Here is a 20423-nt window from a genome sequence, read left to right as displayed (position 1 = left end):
TTTGTTCATGCCATGATATACTTCCACAAACATGTGTTGTGAAGATCAGACTTTGATAGATCCCTGTTCTTTAAATAAAACAGGGTGCCCACTCACACCTGATTGTCATCCCATTGACTGAAAACACCTGACTCTAATTTCACCTTCAAATTAACTGCTAATCCTAGAGGTTCACATACTTTTGCCACTCACATATATGTAATATTGGATCATTTTCCTCAATAAATAAATGACCAAGTATAATATTTTTGTCTCATTTGTTTAACTGGGTTCTCTTTATCTACTTCTAGGACTTGTGTGAAAATCTGATGATGTTTTAGGTCATATTTATGCAGATATATAGAAAATTCTAAAGGGTTCACAAACTTTCAAGCACCACTGTACATGGAAGAACACAACTGTCTCAACATCATCACTAAACAACAAGGAACTACATCAAATAAATAAACAAATAAATCTGTCAGGGGTGTGAAATGCTCGAGAGTCACAGTCTTATTGCTGCTATAACAACTTACTACAGTATGGAGCCCTTTGAAAAATAGGCCACATTGATTCATAAATAGGATTTAAAAGGGTTAAAAGTATTCAGAGTTTTGTATTGCACTGAATGCAATAGGTTTTGAATTTCATGGCTCAAGGTCACGTGTCCTGATATTTACATGATGGATTTTGTTTCTTTAAGTTGAAGAAGCTGGAAATACTGTGAGAATGTTTTATTTTCTATACATTTGTAAAATAAATTGAAATGTGTGATTTTGCTTTGAGTGTATTTTGTGAGGCGATTAGTAGTTGGGGCAAAGGTCAGGTGGAAACAGGAAGGGATGCGTGAGGAGAACGAGAACAGAATGAGAGGAGGTGGAGAAGAAGGAGGAAGTGAGTGAAAAGTGCGCTGGGACTCTGCTGCGTTTGAAGAGTAAAATACCAAGTTGAGATAAATGATTGTGAATGTGCCGAGATACACGGACAGTGAGTCCTTTGAGAGACATTCTACAGTGATATTATGGTGTTATAACAGTGTAAATGTGGAGAACTCGGACAGAGCTCACAACGAGGAGACCAAGTTAGAGGAGTTCAGAGGACTTTGCCCAAGAGTAGAAGACTCTACGCAGTTCCAAGATCTCCGTGAGCACCAGGAACCAGGAGTGACGACATCTCCGCTCCACAGCATCACCATCACGGTCAGGAGGACAAGCCATGCGCACACTTCTTCTCTTCTTTTGTGGCTTTGCCGCAAAGCAGCCATATTGTTTTAAGGCTTCACCGCACCCGAGCAAAGATACAGGCCTGCACCTTGGGACTGACGACTGGCTGGGGACCCAAATTTACACACTTTATGTCTTTAGTTGATAGATATATATTTGCCAGCTACAGCTAAGAGTCGGGTGTTAATATTTCAAGTGAAATGGAACTGTTGATTGTGTGGTCAGTTGGATCAAAACATACAGTGGTGCTTGAAAGTTTGTGAACCCTTTAGAATTTTCTACATTTCTGCATAAATATGACCTAAAACATCATCAGATTTTCACACAAGTAGATAAAGAGAACCCAGTTAAACAAATGAGACAAGAATATTATACTCTGTCATTTATTTATTGAGGAAAATGATCCAATATTACATATCTGTGAGTGGCAAAAGTATGTGAACCTCTAGGATTAGCAATTAATCTGAAGGTATTAGGGTTTTGTTGGGATTTGAACGCAGGTCGCTGGTGTGATAATCCAGCAAACCCCCACTAGGCCACCAGGGGGATGACTCAAGTGCAGAGGCGTGAGGCGAAAGTAGAGTATCAAAAAACAGTTTATTTACACTATGTACAATATTTACAATCCGATGGAAAAAAACTAAAAGAAAATCCAAAAGCTAGTTCCCCAAAAGGGAACTAGCACTAACAGCATAACATAGGAAAAAGACTCCGTGACAAGGGAACAAACAGAGGGGTATTTATACACAAACTAAATTGAACACAGGTGACACTAATGAAGACAAAACAGGCAATAAAGACAAACACAAAACACAGGAACAGTGGCGGCCTCTAGAGGCCAAAACAAACATGACAAGAAAAGGAAATAACAGCAGCCTCTAGAGGCCAAAACAGTCCCAGTCCTACCAGGACCCCCCCCCCTCTAGGAGTGTCTCCTGACGTTCCCAGGGCGATCTGGATGGGCCGAATGGAAGTCCCGACAAAGTTCCTTATCAAGTATGTCCCGAGCTGGGACACAGCAGCGCTCCTCAGGATCATAGCCCTCCCAGTCCACAAGATATTGGAGGCCCCCGCGAACCCAGCGGGAGTCCAGCAGGCGGCACACGGTGAACACAGTCTGACCCTGGAAGATGTGAGGGGGTGGGGGGTTCCTAGGGGCAGGGGCATACGTGGACGTCAGTACGGGCCACAACAGGGAAACATAGAATGTGGGGTTGATCCTTAGCGTACGTGGTAACTGGAGCCGGTAGGAGACAGGGTTAACTCTGCGTACAACCTTGAAGGGGCCAATGTAGCGAGGAGCAAGCTTGCGGTTCTCCACCCGCAGCGGAAGGTCCTTGGTGGACAGCCAAACCCGCTGCCCAGGGCGGAAAGTGTGGGCAGGTCTCCTATGGCGGTTGGCCTGAGTCTGGTTGGTACTGGAGGTCTGGATGAGTGTCCTCCTGACCTTGCTCCAGGTCTTGCGACACTGTCTCACATAATGGTTGACCGAGGGCACCCCAGCGTCCTCCTCCTGGTCCAGGAACAGAGGTGGCTGGAACCCGAATTGGCACTGGAATGGCGACAGCTTGGTGGCCGATGACTGCAGGGTGTTGTGGGCGTACTCTGCCCACGGCAGCCAGGTGCTCCACGATGTCGGGTTATCCATAGCCAGGCCTCGCAGGGTGGTTTCCAGGTCCTGGTTGAGCCTCTCCGTCTGGCTGTTGGACTGGGGGTGGAACCCAGAGGAGAGGCTGGCAGTGGCCCCGATGCTCTTGTAGAAGCCGTGCCATACTTGGGAGGAGAACTGGGGCCCCCAGTCAGAGACGATGTCCTGAGGGAGACCAAAAACTCGGAAGACATGAGTGAACAACAATTTAGCAGTGTCAAGGGCAGAGGGGAGTTTGCACAGTGGAATAAAGTGGCAGGCCTTGGAGAATCTGTCCACTATGACCAATATGACAGTGTTACCTTGAGACTCGGGGAGACCCGTGATGAAGTCGACCGCCACGTGGGACCAGGGATGCCGGGGAATAGGCAGAGGATGCAGGAGACCCTGGGGACGCTGTCGCGGGTTCTTGGTTCTGGTGCAGACCTCACAGGACAGGACAAATGATCTCACTTCCTTCTCCATGTTAGGCCACCAGAAGCGTCTTTTCAGGAAGTCCAGGGTCCTCCGAGCTCCCGGGTGGGCGGTGAGAGGGGAAGAGTGACCCCACTGGAGAACCTTGGCCTGGACATGACGAGGGACATACAGGAGGCCTGGTGGCCCGGTCCCAGGATCAGGGTCCCGGTGTTGAGCTTGTCGAACGGTCTCCTCAATACCCCAGCGGACAGGAGCCACAATCCGGGATATAGGGATGATAGGCCCGACTTCACTCTCCCTGTTAGTGGCAGAGAACAGCCTGGACAGTGCGTCAGGTTTGGTGTTCTTGGAGCCGGGGCGGTACGAGAGGGTGAAGTCAAACCGACTGAAAAACAGGGCCCACCTAGCCTGTCGAGGGTTAAGTCTCTTGGCTTGCTGGAGGTACTCCAGGTTCTTGTGGTCAGTCCAAACCAGGAATGGATGTTGCGCTCCCTCCAGCCAGTGCCTCCACTCCTCAAGGGCCAGTTTGACCGCTAGCAGTTCTCGATCCCCCACATCGTACCAGGACTCCGCAGGACTCAGGCGGTGGGAGAAGTAAGCGCAGGGGTGCAGCTTTCCTTCCGAACGTTGAGAGAGCACTGCGCCGACACCACTGTCTGAGGCATCCACCTCCACGATGAATGGTTGGGAGGTGTCCGGGAGGACCAGAATGGGTGCCATGCAGAAGCGGTCCTTGAGGTCTTTGAACACCTTTTCCACCTGAGGACACCAGACATAAGATCCACCTGTCCCTTTGGTGAGGTCCGACACGGGTGCTGCTACAGAACTAAAGTTCCTGATAAATTTGCAGTAGAAGTTAGCAAATCCTAAGAACTGTTGAACCTCTTTGATGGACTTGGGAGTGGGCCAGTCCCGGACGGCCAGGGTCTTGGCTGGGTCCATTTGGAGTTGGCCTGTCCGTACGATAAAACCCAGAAAGGAGACCTCGGGAACATGAAATTCGCATTTCTGGGCCTTGGCGAACAGATTGTTCTGTAGCAGCCTCTGGAGAACCTGGCGGACATGGTGGCGGTGCTCCTGCATGGTCTTGGAAAATATAAGGATGTCGTCAAGGTAGACAAAAACGTACAGGTTAATCGTGTCTGCGAATATTCTCAGTCATCCAGGTCATAGTAACTATGGGTGGTAAAAGAGAGCAACTGGACTTGCTTGAAGATTCTTGAAGACGTTTCACCTCTCATCCAAAAGGCTTCTTCAGTTCTGTCTGACTGGTAGGGAGTATCAGAGAGGATAAATACCTGATACTCCCTACCAGTCAGACAGAACTGAAGAAGCCTTTCGGATGAGAGGTGAAACGTCTTCAAGAATCTTCAAGCAAGTCCAGTTGCTCTCTTTTACCACCCATAGTACAGGTTAATCATGTCCCTCAAGATGTCGTTGATTAGGGCCTGAAAAACAGCTGGTGCGTTGGTGAGTCCGAAGGGCATCACCTGGTACTCGTAGTGCCCTGACGGGGTGTTAAAGGCGGTCTTCCACTCGTCTCCCTGTCGGATACGGACGAGGTGGTATGCGTTCTGTAAGTCCAACTTGGTGAAGATGGTGGTGCCTTGGAGCAGGTTGAATGCTGTGGACATCAGTGGAAGGGGATAGCGGTTGCGCACGGTGATCTTGTTCAGGCCCCTATAATCAATACATGGCCGGAGCCCCCCATCCTTCTTGCCGACAAAGAAGAAGCCGGCACCAGCGGGTGAGGTGGAGGGTCGAATGAACCCAGAGACCAGGGCGTCTTTGAGGTATTCCTCCATGGCCTTGCGTTCTGGCTGAGAAAGGGAAAACAGTCTGCCACGAGGAGGGGTAGTCCCAGGGAGCAAGTCGATGGCACAGTCGTAGGCACGGTGCAGAGGAAGAACGGTGGCCCTGCTCTTGCTGAAAACTTCCTTAAGATCCCAGTACTCTGTGGGAACTTGAGATAACTCGGTGAGATCAGGAGGCTCGGCAGGAGACACAGGAGAGCTAGAGAGCAGACAAGAGGCATAGCAAGCAGGACCCCACTCCACAACCTGGCTAGTGACCCAGTCTATACGAGGGTTGTGGCGGGTAAGCCAAGGGAGACCTAGAATAACTGGGAACTCAGGTGAAGGAATCAGGTGCAGGGATATTTCTTCCTTGTGACCTTGAGACTGGAGGAAGACTGGAGAAGTTACTTAGGTGACTCTTCCATCACCTAAGGCTTGGCCATCCAGGGCAGACACAGACAGTGGGACTTCAAGAGGTGCAGTCGGGACATTGATACTTTGGGCGAAGTGAATATCCATAAAGTTTCCAGCCGCCCCTGAGTCTAACAAAGCTTGACAAGAGTGGACGGACTCACCCCAGGAGATGGAGACCGGGATGTAGATTCCTTGGCCAGGGAGTCCGGGAGAGAGGGTAGGCCCCGTCACAACCCTCCCTCGGCTGAACGGGGCGGTCCTTTTCCCGAAAGTTCGGGACATGATGCTCGGAAGTGACCAGGCTTGCCACAGTAGATGCAGCACTTGTCCCTCCTTCTGCGCTCCCTCTCAGATGCGGAGAGGCGAGTACGGCCCACTTGCATGGGTTCTGGACAGTCACTGGAGGAGGTAGATGGGCTCCAGTTAGAGGCAGGGGAGGCTCAGGACTTGGCGGCGTTCGCTCATCCTGTTGTCCAGACAAGTAGAATGTGAGATCAGTGTTTCGAGGTCACTTGGGCATCCAGAAGCCAGACCGTCTTTGATGGGGTAAGACAGACCATGGTGGAAGGCTTACTGCTGCAAGCATCCGGAACGAGATGGCGTAGTCTGCGACGCTTCCCCCTTGCCGGATGGACATGAGCTTTCTGGCTGCGTGTTCTGAGACACGCAGCATCTCCTCAGTAAACAGCTGGAAATCAGAGCACTCAGGTTCCTGTCTCTTCCAGATAGCAGTAGCCCAGGCTCACGCCTTACCAGCTAACAAGGTTATCACAAAGGCAATCTTGCGGTGATCCGTAGTGTAGGTGGTAGGCTGAAGCTCAAAGGTGAGTTGACACTGGGTAAGAAATTCTCGACACTCACTGTGCTTGCCGTCATACCTCTGTGGTGCAGGAAGGCTGGGTTCGCGAGGTGAAGAAGGCAGCATGGCAGGAGGCACTGGAGCAGAATCAGGCGGAGGAGATGGGGGCAGAGAAGTCAGCTGTGCCAGGGTTCTCCCAATCTGCTGAAGCAGTACCTCATGGCAAGCAAGGGTCTCACGTTGGCTTGCGAGAGTCCGTCCATGAGTGGACAGGTAGACAGACGAAGAAGCCTCTGCTGAGTCGGTCATGACAGAGTCTTTCTGTTAGGGTTTTGCTGGGATTCGAACCCGGGTCACTGGTGTGATAATCCAGCAAACCCCCACTAGGCCACCAGGGGGATGACTCAAGTGCAGAGGCGTGAGGCGAAAGTAGAGTATCAAAAAACAGTTTATTTACACTATGTACAATATTTACAATCCGATGGAAAAAAACTAAAAGAAAATCCAAAAGCTCAGAAGATAACAAAAATAAAAATATCCAAAGGGTTAAAGTCCAAAATCCAAATAAGAAAAAAGGCAAAAACTCAAACACTCAGAAGATCAAAAAGGTCAAAAAACAAAATCCACAAAGTCCAAAAGAAAGAAGCAAAAACCAAGAAGACAAAGACACAGGCAAGGTACATGGGACAGAGGGAACTAGCACTAACAGCATAACATAGGAAAAAGACTCCGTGACAAGGGAACAAACAGAGGGGTATTTATACACAAACTAAATTGAACACAGGTGACACTAATGAAGACAAAACAGGCAATAAAGACAAACACAAAACACAGGAACAGTGGCGGCCTCTAGAGGCCAAAACAAACATGACAAGAAAAGGAAATAACAGCGGCCTCTAGAGGCCAAAACAGTCCCAGTCCTAACAGAAGGTGAAATTCGAGTCAGGTGTTTTCAATCAGTGGGATGACAATCAGGTGTGAGTGGGCACCCTATTTTATTTAAAGAACAGGGATCGATCAAAGTCTGATCTTCACAACACACGTTTGTAGAAGTGCACGAACAAAGGAGATTTCTGAGGACCTAAAAAAAAAGCGTTGTTGATGCTCATCAGGCTGGAAAAGATTACAAAACCATCTCTAAAGAGTTTGGACTCCACCAATCCACAGTCAGACAGATTGTGTACAAATGGAGGAAATTCATGACCATTGTTACCCTCCACAGGAATGGTTGACCAACAAAGATCACGCCAAGAGCAAGGCGTGTAATAGTCGGCGAGGTCACAAAGGACCCCAGGGTATCTTCGAAGCAGCTGAAGGCCTCTCTCACATTGGCTAATGTTAATGTTCATGAGTCCACCATCAGGAGAACACTGAACAACAATGGTGTGCATGGCAGGGTTGCAAGGAGAAAGCCACTGCTCTCCAAAAAGAACATTGCTGCTCATCTGCAGTTTGCTAAAGATCACATGGACAAGCCAGAAGGCTATTGGAAAAATGTTTTGTGGACGGATGAGACCAAAATAGAACTTTATGGTTTAAATGAAAAGCATTATGTTTGGAGAAAGGAAAACACTGCATTTCAGCATAAGAACCTTATCCCATCTGTGAAACATGGTGGTGGTAGTATCATGGTTTGGGCCTGTTTTGCTGCATCTGGGCCAGGACGGCTTGCCATCATTGATGGAACAATGAATTCTGAATTATACCAGTGAATTCTAAAGGAAAATGTCAGGACATCTGTCCATGAACTGAAGCTCAAGAGATGGTGGGTCATGCAGCAAGACAACGACCCTAAGCACACAAGTCGTTCTACCAAAGAATGGTTAAAGAAGAATAAAGTTAATGTTTTGGAATGGCCAAGTCAAAGTCCTGACCTTAATCCAATCAAAATGTTATGGAAGGACCTGAAGCGAGCAGTTCATGTGAGGAAACCCACCGGCATCCCAGAGTTGAAGCTGTTCTGTATGGAGGAACGGGCTAAAATTCCTCCAAGCCAGTGTGCAGGACTGATCAACAGTTACCAGAAATGTTTAGTTGCAGTTATTGCTGTACAAGGGGGTCACACCAGATACTGAAAGCAAAGGTTCACATACTTTTGCCACTCACTGATATGTAATATTGGATCATTTTCCTCAATAAGTAAATGACCAAGAAGAATATTTTTGTCTCATTTGTTTAACTGGGTTCTCTTTATCTACTTTTAGGACTTGTGTGAAAATCTGATGATGTTTTAGGTCATATTTATGCAGAAATATAGAAAATTCTAAAGGGTTCACAAACTTTCAAGCACCACTGTATTGAGTGAGTTGAGAACAAGCTATGGCTATTTTGTTTACAAATCCAACTTAACGTGTATATTTAAACCTTTTTCTAGTAAATAGTTACTGTATTTTTTATAATCCTTCTGTTGTCTCTGAATGGTTATTTGCATTGAATCCTTGACATTTAGCTTGGGCTATCACCTAAAGGTAGACAAATATTGTTGGAGGTTATATGGTACTTAACATTTAAAGGTAAGTCTCATCTCATTCGTTATCTCTAGCCACTTTATCCTGTTCTACAGGGTCGCAGGCAAGCTGGAGCCTATCCCAGCTGACTACGGGCGAAAGGCAGGGTACACCCTGGACAAGTCGCCAGATCATCACAGGGCTGACACATAGATACAGACAACCATTCACACCTATGGCCAATTTAGAGTCACCAGTTAACCTAACCTCCATGTCTTTGGACTATGGGGGAAACCGGAGCACCCGGAGGGAACCCACGCGGACAACATGCAAACTCCACACAGAAAGGCCTTCGCCGGCCACGGGGCTCGAACCCGGATCTTCTTGCTGTGAGGCAACAGCGCTAACCACTACACCACCATGCCGCCTAAAGGTAAGTCAAAAGACATTTATTTAAAAGAAGATTTAATGCTCATTAGTTTAAGCAGTCTTGCTAAAAACAGACGACAACGTACATTAAAGGTAGAGATACCACTCTATTTAAAGAACTCAGGATAGCCACCCCTATTAATGCCTGCACAGCAAAGGGGCGCTACAAGTACTTAGCTTATGAATCTGCTCATCCATGTTACTTATTCATGTGCCATAGTAGGCAGCCCTAACTTGTGGTAAGTAAACCTTCATTTTTGTTTTCTTATTCTCAAAGGATTTTTCTTTTCCCTCTCGGACAGGTGACTGGTCAGCATCCTCTTGGTCACTGCATGAGGTTTCAGTCTGGTGATCACGCTTAGCATCTTGTGTGTCAGTGTCATTCTCTCGTGTCTCCGTATCCTCTTCCTGTTGATCCACCTGGTGTTCTGTGTTGTCCTCATCGTTGAAATCCTCTGCTCCATTTTCTAGATCAACCTCTGGTGCCTCTGTCCACAGATGTCGTTCACCCTGTTCCCTGTCTTCTGCTTGCAATCCTGTAATTCCTCTCCAGTTGTCCTCATCCTCTGAACTGTGCTCTTGCTCTTGTTGCTTGTGTCTCTGCTTGCTTTTCTGTGTTCTCTTCCTTGGCTCTGCAGGTGACACCGGAACACACTATAGCGGATTGGACGTTGCTTCCTCTTTGGTTTGAGGGTGGAGATTTTTTTTTTCACAAATCGCTCAACTGAGTGACTCTTTAGCTCAGACAAGCTACTATGGATTTTTTGTTATTGTTCTGAGTGATGAGTACCACAGTATGATGCTTCTCCCCCCCTTTTTAAAGCTGTGAATGAAGATCATGTTGACACTACTGTTTAGGTTTAAAGCTCGACGGCCTTTCGATTTCATAATTTCGATTTCATAGGCGGAATCTGCTTTTATATTAACGAAGGTTGGTGTACTGATGTCACAGTTCTAAATAAATCATGCAGTCCTCATCTGGAGTCATTATTCATAAACTGCAAACCATTTTATGCTCCGCGAGAGTTTTCCTTGTTTATTCTGGTTGGAGTTTACATCCCTCCTCAGGCATGTGTTAATGAGGCGTTACAACACCTGGCTGACCAGATAAACAATGTGGAGAAAAAACACCCGGACTCTTTGCTCATTGTTTTGAGGGACTTTAACAGAGCAAGCCTCAGCCACGAACTGCCAAAATATAAACAGCACATTAAGTGTCCCACCAGGGACTCTAACACTCTGGACCACTGTTACACTGTTTTAAAGGACTCATACCACTCTGTCCCCCGTGCAGCCTTGGGTCTATCTGATCACTGTATGGTTCATCTTATCCCGTCCTACAGGCAGAAGCTGAAATCTGCTAAGCCTGTAGTTAAGACAGTGAGGAGATGGTCTGATGAGGCCAAAGCAGAACTACAAGCCTGCTTTGACTGCACTGATTGGAGTGTTTTTGAGGCTGCAGCTTCAGACCTTCATGAACTGACTGATACTGTGACATCTTACATCAGTTTTTGTGATGATATGTGTGTGCCCACCAAGACCTTCCACACATACAATAACAACAAACCCTGGTTCACCGCAAAACTCAGACAGCTTCGCCAGGCCAAGGAGGAGGCCTACAAAAGTGGGGACAGAGTCCTGTACAAACAGGCCAGAAACACACTGACGAAAGAGGTGAAATCAGCTAAGAGGAGCTACGCTGAAAGGATTAAAAACAGCCTTTCAGCCAACGATCCAGCATCAGTGTGGACAGGCCTGAAGAATATCACTAACTACAGGAGACCATCCCCCTACACTGCAATGAACCATCAACTGGCTGACGAGTTGAATGTGTTCTACTCCAGATTTGACAAATTCACACCTCTCCCCCCCCAGACATTAAAGACCCATTCACACCCCCTACTATTCTGCCTCCTCTCGCCTCTGACCCCACCCCAGCACTCAAGATCTGTGAAGAGGATGTTTGTCAGCTTTTTCGCAGACAGAAGATCAGGAAGGCACCTGGCCCAGATGGTGTATCACCCTCCTGTCTGAAGGTCTGTGCTGATCAGCTGGCTCCCATCTTCACTCAGATCTTCAATAGATCCCTGGAGCTGTGTGAAGTCCCCTCATGCTTCAAACGCTCCACAATAATCCCAGTTCCCAAGAAAACCACCATCACAGGACTGAATGACTACAGGCCTGTAGCTCTCACATCTGTAGTCATGAAGTCCTTTGAGAGACTGGTGTTGTCACACCTGAAGGACATCACAGACCCCCTGCTGGACCCCCTGCAGTTTGCCTATCAGGCAAACAGGTCAGCGGATGATGCAATCAATATGGGACTGCACTACATCCTGCAACACCTTGACTCTGCAGGGACGTACGCCAGGATTCTGTTCATGGACTTCAGTTTGGCATTCAACACCATTGTTCCAGACATCCTCTACACCAAGCTCACCCAGCTCACTGTGCCCTCCTCCACCTGTCAGTGGATTACAAACTTCCTGACTGACAGGAAGCAGCAGGTGAGGATGGGGAGCTTCACATCCAGCACTCGGACTGTCAGCACTGGCGCCCCACAAGGGTGTGTGCTCTCCCCACTGCTCTTCTCCCTTTATACCAACGACTGCACCTCAAGAGACCCATCCGTTAAACTCCTGAAATTTGCAGACGATACAACGGTCATCGGCCTCATCCGGGACGGTGACGAGTCTGCATACAGACGGAGGTTGAACGGCTGGTCTGGTGGTGCGGTCAGAACAATCTGGAGCTGAACACGCTCAAAACTGTGGAGATGACAGTGGACTTTAGGAGGAGCCCCCCCACTCTGCTGCCCATCACCATCAACAACAACACTGTGACTGCCGTTGAAAGCTTCAGGTTTCTGGGTTCCACAGTCACTCAGGACTTGAAGTGGGAGACCAACACAGTCACTATCATCAAAAAGGCTCAGCAGAGGTTGTACTTTCTGCGCCAGCTCAGGAAGCTCAACCTGCCTAAGGAGCTGCTGACACAATTCTACTCTGCCATCATTCAGTCTGTTCTTTGCTCTTCCATCACTGTTTGGTTTGGATCGGTCACCAAACAGGAGAAGAACAGACTGCAACGGACAATAAGGTCTGCAGAGAAAATTATTGGTGTCAACCTGCCCTCCATTCAAGACTTATACTTGTCCAGAGTCAGGAAATGGGCAGGTAACATCTCTGCGGACCCATCACACCCTGGTCACAATCTGTTTAATCTTCTCCCCTCAGGGAGGCGATATAGATCTCTGTATGCAAAAACAACCAGACACAAGAACAGTTTCTTCCCTCAGGCTGTCTCTGTGATGAACAGCTAAAATACAGATTCATATATCAGTAATATCACTTGCAAAATATCTGTACACTCATACTGTCATTCTGTGCTCATTGTTATTTATATTTATACTTATTTAAATTTACTATTCATCTTTGCACTATGCACCATATTGCACCCAAAGGGAAATCCTTTCTGTGATGAACAGCTAAAATCCAGATTCATATATCAGTAATATCACTTGTAAAATATTTGAACACTTATACCGTCATTCTGTGCACACTGTATACTTTATATTTATTTAACTATTAACTATTGACTTACCAGGATTACTTTGCACTATGCACCTATTTTTGTTATTGTTGTTTGCTTGTTTGTTTGATTTTGTGTCTACGCTTTTTTTTTTTCCTGTTTTGTACTATGAGAGCTAAGTGAACCGGAGTCAAATTCCTCGTGTGTGTCCACATACCTGGCAATTAAAGTGTTTCTGATTTCTGATTCTGAAAATCAGTGAAATTTAGTTCCCTCTGAAATGTGGTTATTGTGAAATGTTTATTTCTGTAATATCACACAAAATATCAGGCCATTCTGTGGCTGGGAAGTTAGTTAATTTGAGGGGATTCCCGAGCAAATTATGTCCATGAAATCGCTCACTTTGCGCAGTCAAGCAAACAGAGGAAGTCCGGTGTGCACATGTGCAAGTTTACCTTTTGGTGTTGTCTTCTTCTTTTGAGTTTTACAGCAGCTGGCATCCACAGTGTTGCATTACTGCCATCTATAGGTTTACCTTTGACTGTGCACTGACAGTTCCATCATTCTGTTGCTAAACGAACAGCTGATCACACCGAGGTGCTTGCTCACCGCCGATATTTATTAGTTTGGTCCTGTGTTTCCTTTCCTTCACAACATAACATCTTTTCTTCTCACTTTCCGTTACTGTAGTCGGTATTTCACATTTTATTCGCATCCTCCATTTTTCTCTCCTGTTTCAAATTTGTATCCCACAATGCCTTGTGCGAATGGGGAAATCCCACCATGTGATGCGTGATGTAGTATCTTGAATCGGTTCATGGTGAAGCAGGAAAACATAGGAGAGAATTTAGTGCCACGTGGCCCTAAGTTCATTAATTGTTCTATTAAAAAAACTAATAAAATTGGAAGTCTGTGATTCAAATTCAGTAGCTTTCAGTCCACTAAATAAAAATAATTGGGTGTCAGGGAAAATTTCTTTTTATGACCTCAACCTGAAAAATCTTAAAGGCAGTCTACCTTTAACACTAAATAATTGTTTTCTGGCTCCAAAGTGCTTGAAGGAGAAAATGCAATGTGGCTCGAGCTGAATGAGTGACTCAGTGACCCGTTAGCTTCTGTTCACTAGGGTGTGTGTGTACATATTTTAGAGCTGTAAGATCTTTTCGTGAAACACTGCTGTACAATATGAATGTATTGTCGTTTGTGTGTTTTTACACTCAACACTTGTTTCATTCTGAGGTGTGTTGATTCTATTTGTGTTTATTATTTTGGTGTGTGTTGTTATGAATGTACCGGGGAGGGGGTGATGGGTCGACACTCGGGTTGTACACCACATTAATATTCAGCGTTTTTGTCCTGCAATAAAAAATGTGATGGACAGACGGTTCCAGAAAACAGAACACATCTCAAGTGTGTGCGTCGTTAACGACTCTTCATCAGCTTCCTTCCTGACGCTATAAATACACATTTATAGAGCATTACACCACAGTGCTGCTGAGTTCTTCACTCTGATTGGTCAGAAGGTGTTGATTAATTTTAAGTAGTGCAGGTTTGTGTTAATGAGCTCCTTCAAATACGTTATCATTTCTATAGTAACAGCTCATTCATATGGATGATGCTCCACATCAACATTTTTTTTAAATGTCCAGAATTAGATCAGAGATTAGATTAGATAAAACTTTATTGATCCCTTTGGGAGGGTTCCCTCAGGGAAATTAAGATTCCAGCAGCATCATTAGAGATAAACAGAGAAAAGATAAACTGATATTGTTGATATGGTGGAGTTTTCTGTAAAAAAAAATGCTTATTCGAGGAAAAATCAAGTATTTTATTTTTTAAAAACCTGGGCCCTATTTTCCCATCTCTTTGTACCCAAATATTTATTCGGTACAAAATTGATTGAAATCGGTCCAGTACTGAGTTAGAACTCTGTAACCGGTAACCGCTAAATGTCTGTACAAGGTAATTCTACAGGGCAAACATGTGATGACTGAGGCCCTGTCCACATGGCAACGGATTCAGGTGAATCTGATAAAATTGTTTATCGTTTCGGCCTGGCGTCCACACGGCACCGGCGTTTTGGGTGCCCCAAAACGAAATCTTTTGAGAACGGGTTCCAGAGTGGAAAGATCTGGCAATGGCGCCATTGCGAAGTCGTCTGGATGAGTAGAACGGATTTGTTTACGATGACGTCACAACCACATGACTGTGAGTGCTTAACGCCGGGTAGAAGTGTAACGAACTCGGTGCGAGTTGTCAACAAATCAAACAATCCCGCCAGCAAAAATAGGGAAAAAAAGGAGTGATCTCACCTCTTCAGATGTTGGTTTAAGTCCAACAATACATTCCTCAAAAGGGGCGTAGAACAACAAAGTAATCCATCAAAGTGTAGCATTCAATTTATTCCAGACCATTAAAGAATTCTGGAGGATATCAGAATGTTGGCGTACTGGCTTCCATCTACCCCCATTCATTCCTCTTTCCGCGTCTCCATTCAAAAACGAGCACGTGATTTAAAGGGATAGGATAGGGAGTGAGAAGGTGTGTGCGTGTGACAGTGACAGGGAAGAACCTTCCGCGCATGCGTCATACTTCTTCTATTGTTCTGGTGTCTCCGATGGGACCGTCTTACAGCGCACGTAGCGGTGTGGCATGTGTATTGCATTGTTTTCAGCAAGCGCTGCGTTGCCATATGTACCTGATATTTTACTGATCCGTTGCACATGTGGACGCAATATTTAAAAAAAAAATCTCGTTGCCGTTGTCATGTGGATGTAGCCTGAGATGTAGTGATGGCCAGATGAAGCTTCATGAAACACTGAAGCTTTCCAGCCAGCTGTGTTGAGAAGTACTTCATTTCTTGAAGCTTCACTTGCTCACTAGAGACACCTGCTGGTCAAACGAATAATCACACAATCATCCAGACAATCCAGAGCAGGGGTCACCAAACTTTTTTTTCTGGGGGCCACATTGTCATTCCTGACTGTGATGGGGGGCTGGGGTCGGGTCAGCTATATAACAGAATTGTATGACCCAGACAAATATGACCACCAGCAGGCCTCATTGTGTAGTAGAGATTACTAGCCTGGCACAGCCATCCCCACTACTATATCCACACTACTATATCAACACTTGATTCCTGGCACATATTTGTTTATCTTTACTAGTGGTTTGCAAAAGTAGTAATCGAGTCTTCACACTTTGTTTTAATTTGAAATACCACAGATATTCCATTTATTTATTTTGTAATAAAAATAACATCAAAGCTGTCAAGGTAAGAAACATCTGCCTAGTCGAGGTGATTGACACTGGCAAAGGTGAGTGGAAAATTATAAATTGTAGGTAGGCCTGTTGATATAATGAATAATATTAATAATAATTGTGTGCAGCACTTAATAAAGGTCAAATAAATAGGCCTATAAAATAAATATATTTAAAAAAACAGTGTAATTATAATAATATGAGCAATAGATCAATAGATCACAGCAGTTGTGCTGTGTCCTGCACGTCATTGCTCTCATCCATGGCCAAAGCAAAAAACTCTAATTCTTATGCTTTCTCATTCAGCTGGTCATGCACGTTGTCCCCCAAATCTTCGGTTTGCCTGGTCATAGTAGGTGCGGAGAGACTCACCATGTTGAGCGCATCCTTCTTGTCGGGACACACCTCCTTGGCCACAGCAAGCATGCATACTTTAACAAAGTCCCCATCAGTAAACGGCTTTCCTACCTTATAGCTAGCTCGGACAGCAGCCTGGTTGATCTGGGTTTGGCGAAGGAATACATTCTGTTGTGCAGCCAGTCCACATTTCATCCTCCGAATCCTGTCTTCTCTTGTTTGCCCTCGCAAACTAGCATACTCTTTGTGGCGGGTTTCGTAGTGACGACGCAGATTATATTCTTTGAAAACTGACACACTTTCTTTACATACAAGACAAACTGCACGGTCCTTACACTGAACGAAAAAATAATCGGTGGTCCACTGTTCTTTAAAAACTCTGCACTCTCTGTCAACTTTTTTGCTTACCGCTAGCCATTTTGCTGTCCTGAACACTGACAGTTCTCTGCGCGTGCGCTGCCTGTCACTGCTTGATCGCGAGCATATGACGAAAATTCGGAAAATATGAATAGTTCATTTTATAACTAAATATCAATTTTAATTGATAAAATCAACAAAATACAAGATGCAGACATGTTATTATTTGCCAAAAAGCAATTTAATAGGCCATGACCACTTTTGGGGATTGCTTCATAGGGCCGGTTCAAGTGGCGAGGGGCAGAGGGGCTGGGGGGCCGGTCAAAGGGGGGTGGCGGCCCAGAGTCGGCCCGCGGGCCGTAGTTTGATGACCCCTGATCCAGAGGCTGGAGTGCATCAGTTCATCAAACCAGGGTTATAGATACATCTGGAAATATATACTAAATATCTATATTCTGGGCGGCATGGTGGTGTAGTGGTTAGCGCTGTCACCTCACAGCAAGAAGGTCCGGGTTCGAGCTCCGTGGCTGGCGAGGGCCTTTTTGTGCAGAGTTTGCATGTTCTCCCCATGTCCGCGTGGGTTTCCCCCACAGTCCAAAGACATGCAGGTTAGATTAACTGGTGATTCTAAATTGACCGTAGGTGTGAATGTGAGTGTGAATGGTTGTCTGTGTCTATGTGTCAGCCCTGTGATGACCTGGCGACTTGTCCAGGGTGTACCCCGCCTTTCGCCCGTAGTCAGCTGGGATAGGCTCCAGCTTGCCTGTGATCCTGTAGAAGGATAAAGCGGCTAGAGATAATGAGATGAGATGAGATATACAATCATATTTTATTGTATAGGATTAGTATATTTCATATATTTCAATGTCTTCTATAAAGGAATTGAGTAACGTAATAGATCATAATAATGGTATTACTACAGCTACGGTTGTGTTTAGTGAGAAGGAGGAAGCAATGTGCTTGTGAAACTGGACAGAAGAGCCTGTGGGACTGATGTGTTTGTGGGACTGATAATTATTTAACAAGGTCATTTCATTGGCGAGCCACAACAGGGGAGCCAAGTGGTTGAGGCCCAGGTCCAGCAACTCACTGAAGCCCTTGTCCAAATCTTGACCCAACATGTCACACCTACAACTTCATCCCCAACTCCAGTGGCATAAGTTGTTCCCCTCATTCCGCAGCCTGACAAGTTCACAGGAGACCCTTCCAGTGTAGAGGATTTCTACTTCAGCGCTTCCTCTATATGGCCGATCAGGAGGGCACCTCCAACCAGTCCATAATCACCCAGTTCATGGGTTTGCTCACTGGCAAAGCCCTCAAATGGTCTACAGCTGTATGGGAGAGAGGTGGCAAATCGATCTCTACCTGCAACCGCTTCATCACAATGTTCAGTAGAGTGTTTGACAATGCCCCTGAGGGAAAGGAGATCAGAGAACAGCTACTGGCAGCTAAACAAGGAGGGAGATGAGTGGTGGAATATACCCTCGAGTTCTGAATGCTGGCTGTGGGGGTGGAGGGAATGAGGCTGCATTTTGCCAGGGCCTCAGTGTGGAAGTACTCACCGAGATGGCATGTCAGGATGATGAATAATAATATGACGTCATAATGTGATAATCAGGATAAAATGTGAAATCTTTCTCAGCCGCCTTCTTTTGTCTTTTCACAAACAGATTTTATGTGAGATTATTATTATTATTATTATTATTATTATTATTAATGACCGCACTTTTATTCCATTTCTTGGTACTTGAAGTGGACTGGACTTGCAGTGTAACTTCAGAACAACAAAACATCAAGAGTCTCCCTGAACGAGTAAACATTTCAATTTCACCGTTTGCTTTTTCAATTTAAAATTAATCTCAAAGAGCCGAATCAAAGAGTCGATTCATTTCCTGAACGACACATCACTCGGAGTGAATCAGTTCTCCTGAAGTGAAAGTGTTTCTCTTTCAGCTGAGACACCGTTTTGTTGCTGTTGGGAGAAAATAATAATAAAAACTCCAACTCCAGGCAGAACCAGTGAGATTAATGAAACCCATCATGGAGTGCTGAGTAAAAGTAAGTGATGTGTTGGAGAGAAATGTGGTTGTATTTGACTGAGCTCGTGTAAAAACAGCAGTAAAACTGCGGAACTGAAATCACCTGAGAAGGTGTTTAGTGGCTAAATACAGGTGCAATGTCCTGCATCAGTGGCCAGTGTTTTCTCATCAGGAGTGTCTTTAGGCTGCTTTCTTCCCTCTGCATGTTTTTCAAACACATGTTTTCACTGTGTCTGTTGTGTAAATTCCAGCATTTCCATTTAAAGGGACTGACTGCAAAGGCATCTGAAATTTTATGTATTTAATTTTTTATTTATATATATATATATATATATATATATATATATATATATATATATATATATATAAAATTGTGTGTGTGAAGGGAATTTTCCTATGACTCACAAGAACAGTATCATGCGGAAGGGATTTGATCATTTTGAGGTGCTGAAGGTTGTTTTTTTCCTCATGACAGAGTTTTGCTGAACTGTGGTGTGACCGGTTCGACCTGTCTGGGTTTTAGAAAACCTGTGTGGACATGCAGTTACTCGGGATTACACTCACTGAGAGGAATGCAGATCTAACCAGTGAACATTATAGTTATAGGGACTGTATGTATAAAGACAGTATTCAGATCTTTACAGGTGGAGCAAAGGATTTGCAAACAGATGCCACAGGTTCTGCAGTTGCTGTGTCCAGTTACCAGGTGGAAATTAATCAGAGAACTTCTGATGGTTTGAGTGTATGTACGGTGAAATTGTTTACCATAATGTTGGCATTAGAATGGACTGGACAGGTAAACTGCAGAAATATATTAATCTGTAATGATTCCGTGTCAGCACTTACAAGCATGAAGACAGCTTCAGCTAGAAATCATCAAGATCTGCTTTATGAAATCTTGTTTACCAATTCAAGAACGGTTAATCAGGGGAAAGATATCACATTCATTTGGGTCCCAGCACATTCAGGCGTCCAGGGGAACGAGAGAGTGGACAAACTCGCAAAAGAAGCAGTCAAAAAAGAAACTGTTGAAGTGACCATCAAATTCTCAAAATCAGAGGGAAAAGCATAGTGTGGAGAAAGGGAAATCAACATTGAAAACAGCTATCAGATAAGGAAACAAAAGGCAGACATTTGCATTCAATCCAAAGCAAAGTAGGTATGTTGAGAAGTAGGAGATCAAACCAGAAAGAGCAAATAATAATAAGCAGGCTGAGGATTGAACACAGCAATCTAGTACTCTTAACATCATGGGAAAACATCCAATGGGTTTTTGTGATCAGTTCCATGAAGCTGAGACAGTTGAGCATTTCTTTATATCATGCAAGAAATTTAGGTTTTAGAAGCAAGAAATGATGACAGAGCTACAGAAAATCAGACGGGTAGAGGACAGTATTAAAAGTATATTAAAAGTATGGAGACACTGCTAAGGGGAGGAAATGGTTATTTATGTTTTTGTGAACAACTGGACTGGAAAAACGGGTTTAAAATGAAGTGACGATGATGTGGAAAAATCCCTGTAGGTGACAGTAATGCAGCATTGTGGATGCCAGCTGCTGTATAAGCTCAAAGATGATGATGATGACGACCTCAGAGTCCCCCCCCCCCCAAAAAAAAATAATAAATAAAATCAACTTTATTTTAAACATATAGGTACAAACAAACAAGGCACTTCAAAGTCACATACAGTTCCTTCTTTTGGTTGAGAAAAATAAAAATAATCGGA

General features: G+C 45.1%; 1 protein-coding gene across 15 annotated transcripts in view; it reads left to right on the top strand.

Annotated features, from left to right (window-relative positions):
* Positions 1 to 20423, top strand: part of LOC132892138 (NACHT, LRR and PYD domains-containing protein 12-like) — a 445190-nt gene that overhangs the window by 265358 nt on the left and 159409 nt on the right. For 14 of the 15 annotated variants that reach the window (XM_060930582.1, XM_060930560.1, XM_060930556.1 and 11 more), the window contains exon 1: positions 18579 to 18716. The exons of the other annotated variant lie outside the window; for it this stretch is intronic. The gene's annotated coding sequence lies outside the window, so the exon portion shown is untranslated. Of the gene's footprint in view, positions 1 to 18578; positions 18717 to 20423 lie in introns of those variants that run through there. 15 annotated transcript variants of the gene reach the window in all.

Source organism: Neoarius graeffei, chromosome 1 (assembly GCF_027579695.1).
Source record: "Neoarius graeffei isolate fNeoGra1 chromosome 1, fNeoGra1.pri, whole genome shotgun sequence".
NCBI lineage: Eukaryota > Metazoa > Chordata > Actinopteri > Siluriformes > Ariidae > Neoarius > Neoarius graeffei.
This window is presented reverse-complemented; position numbering and strand designations above follow the sequence as displayed.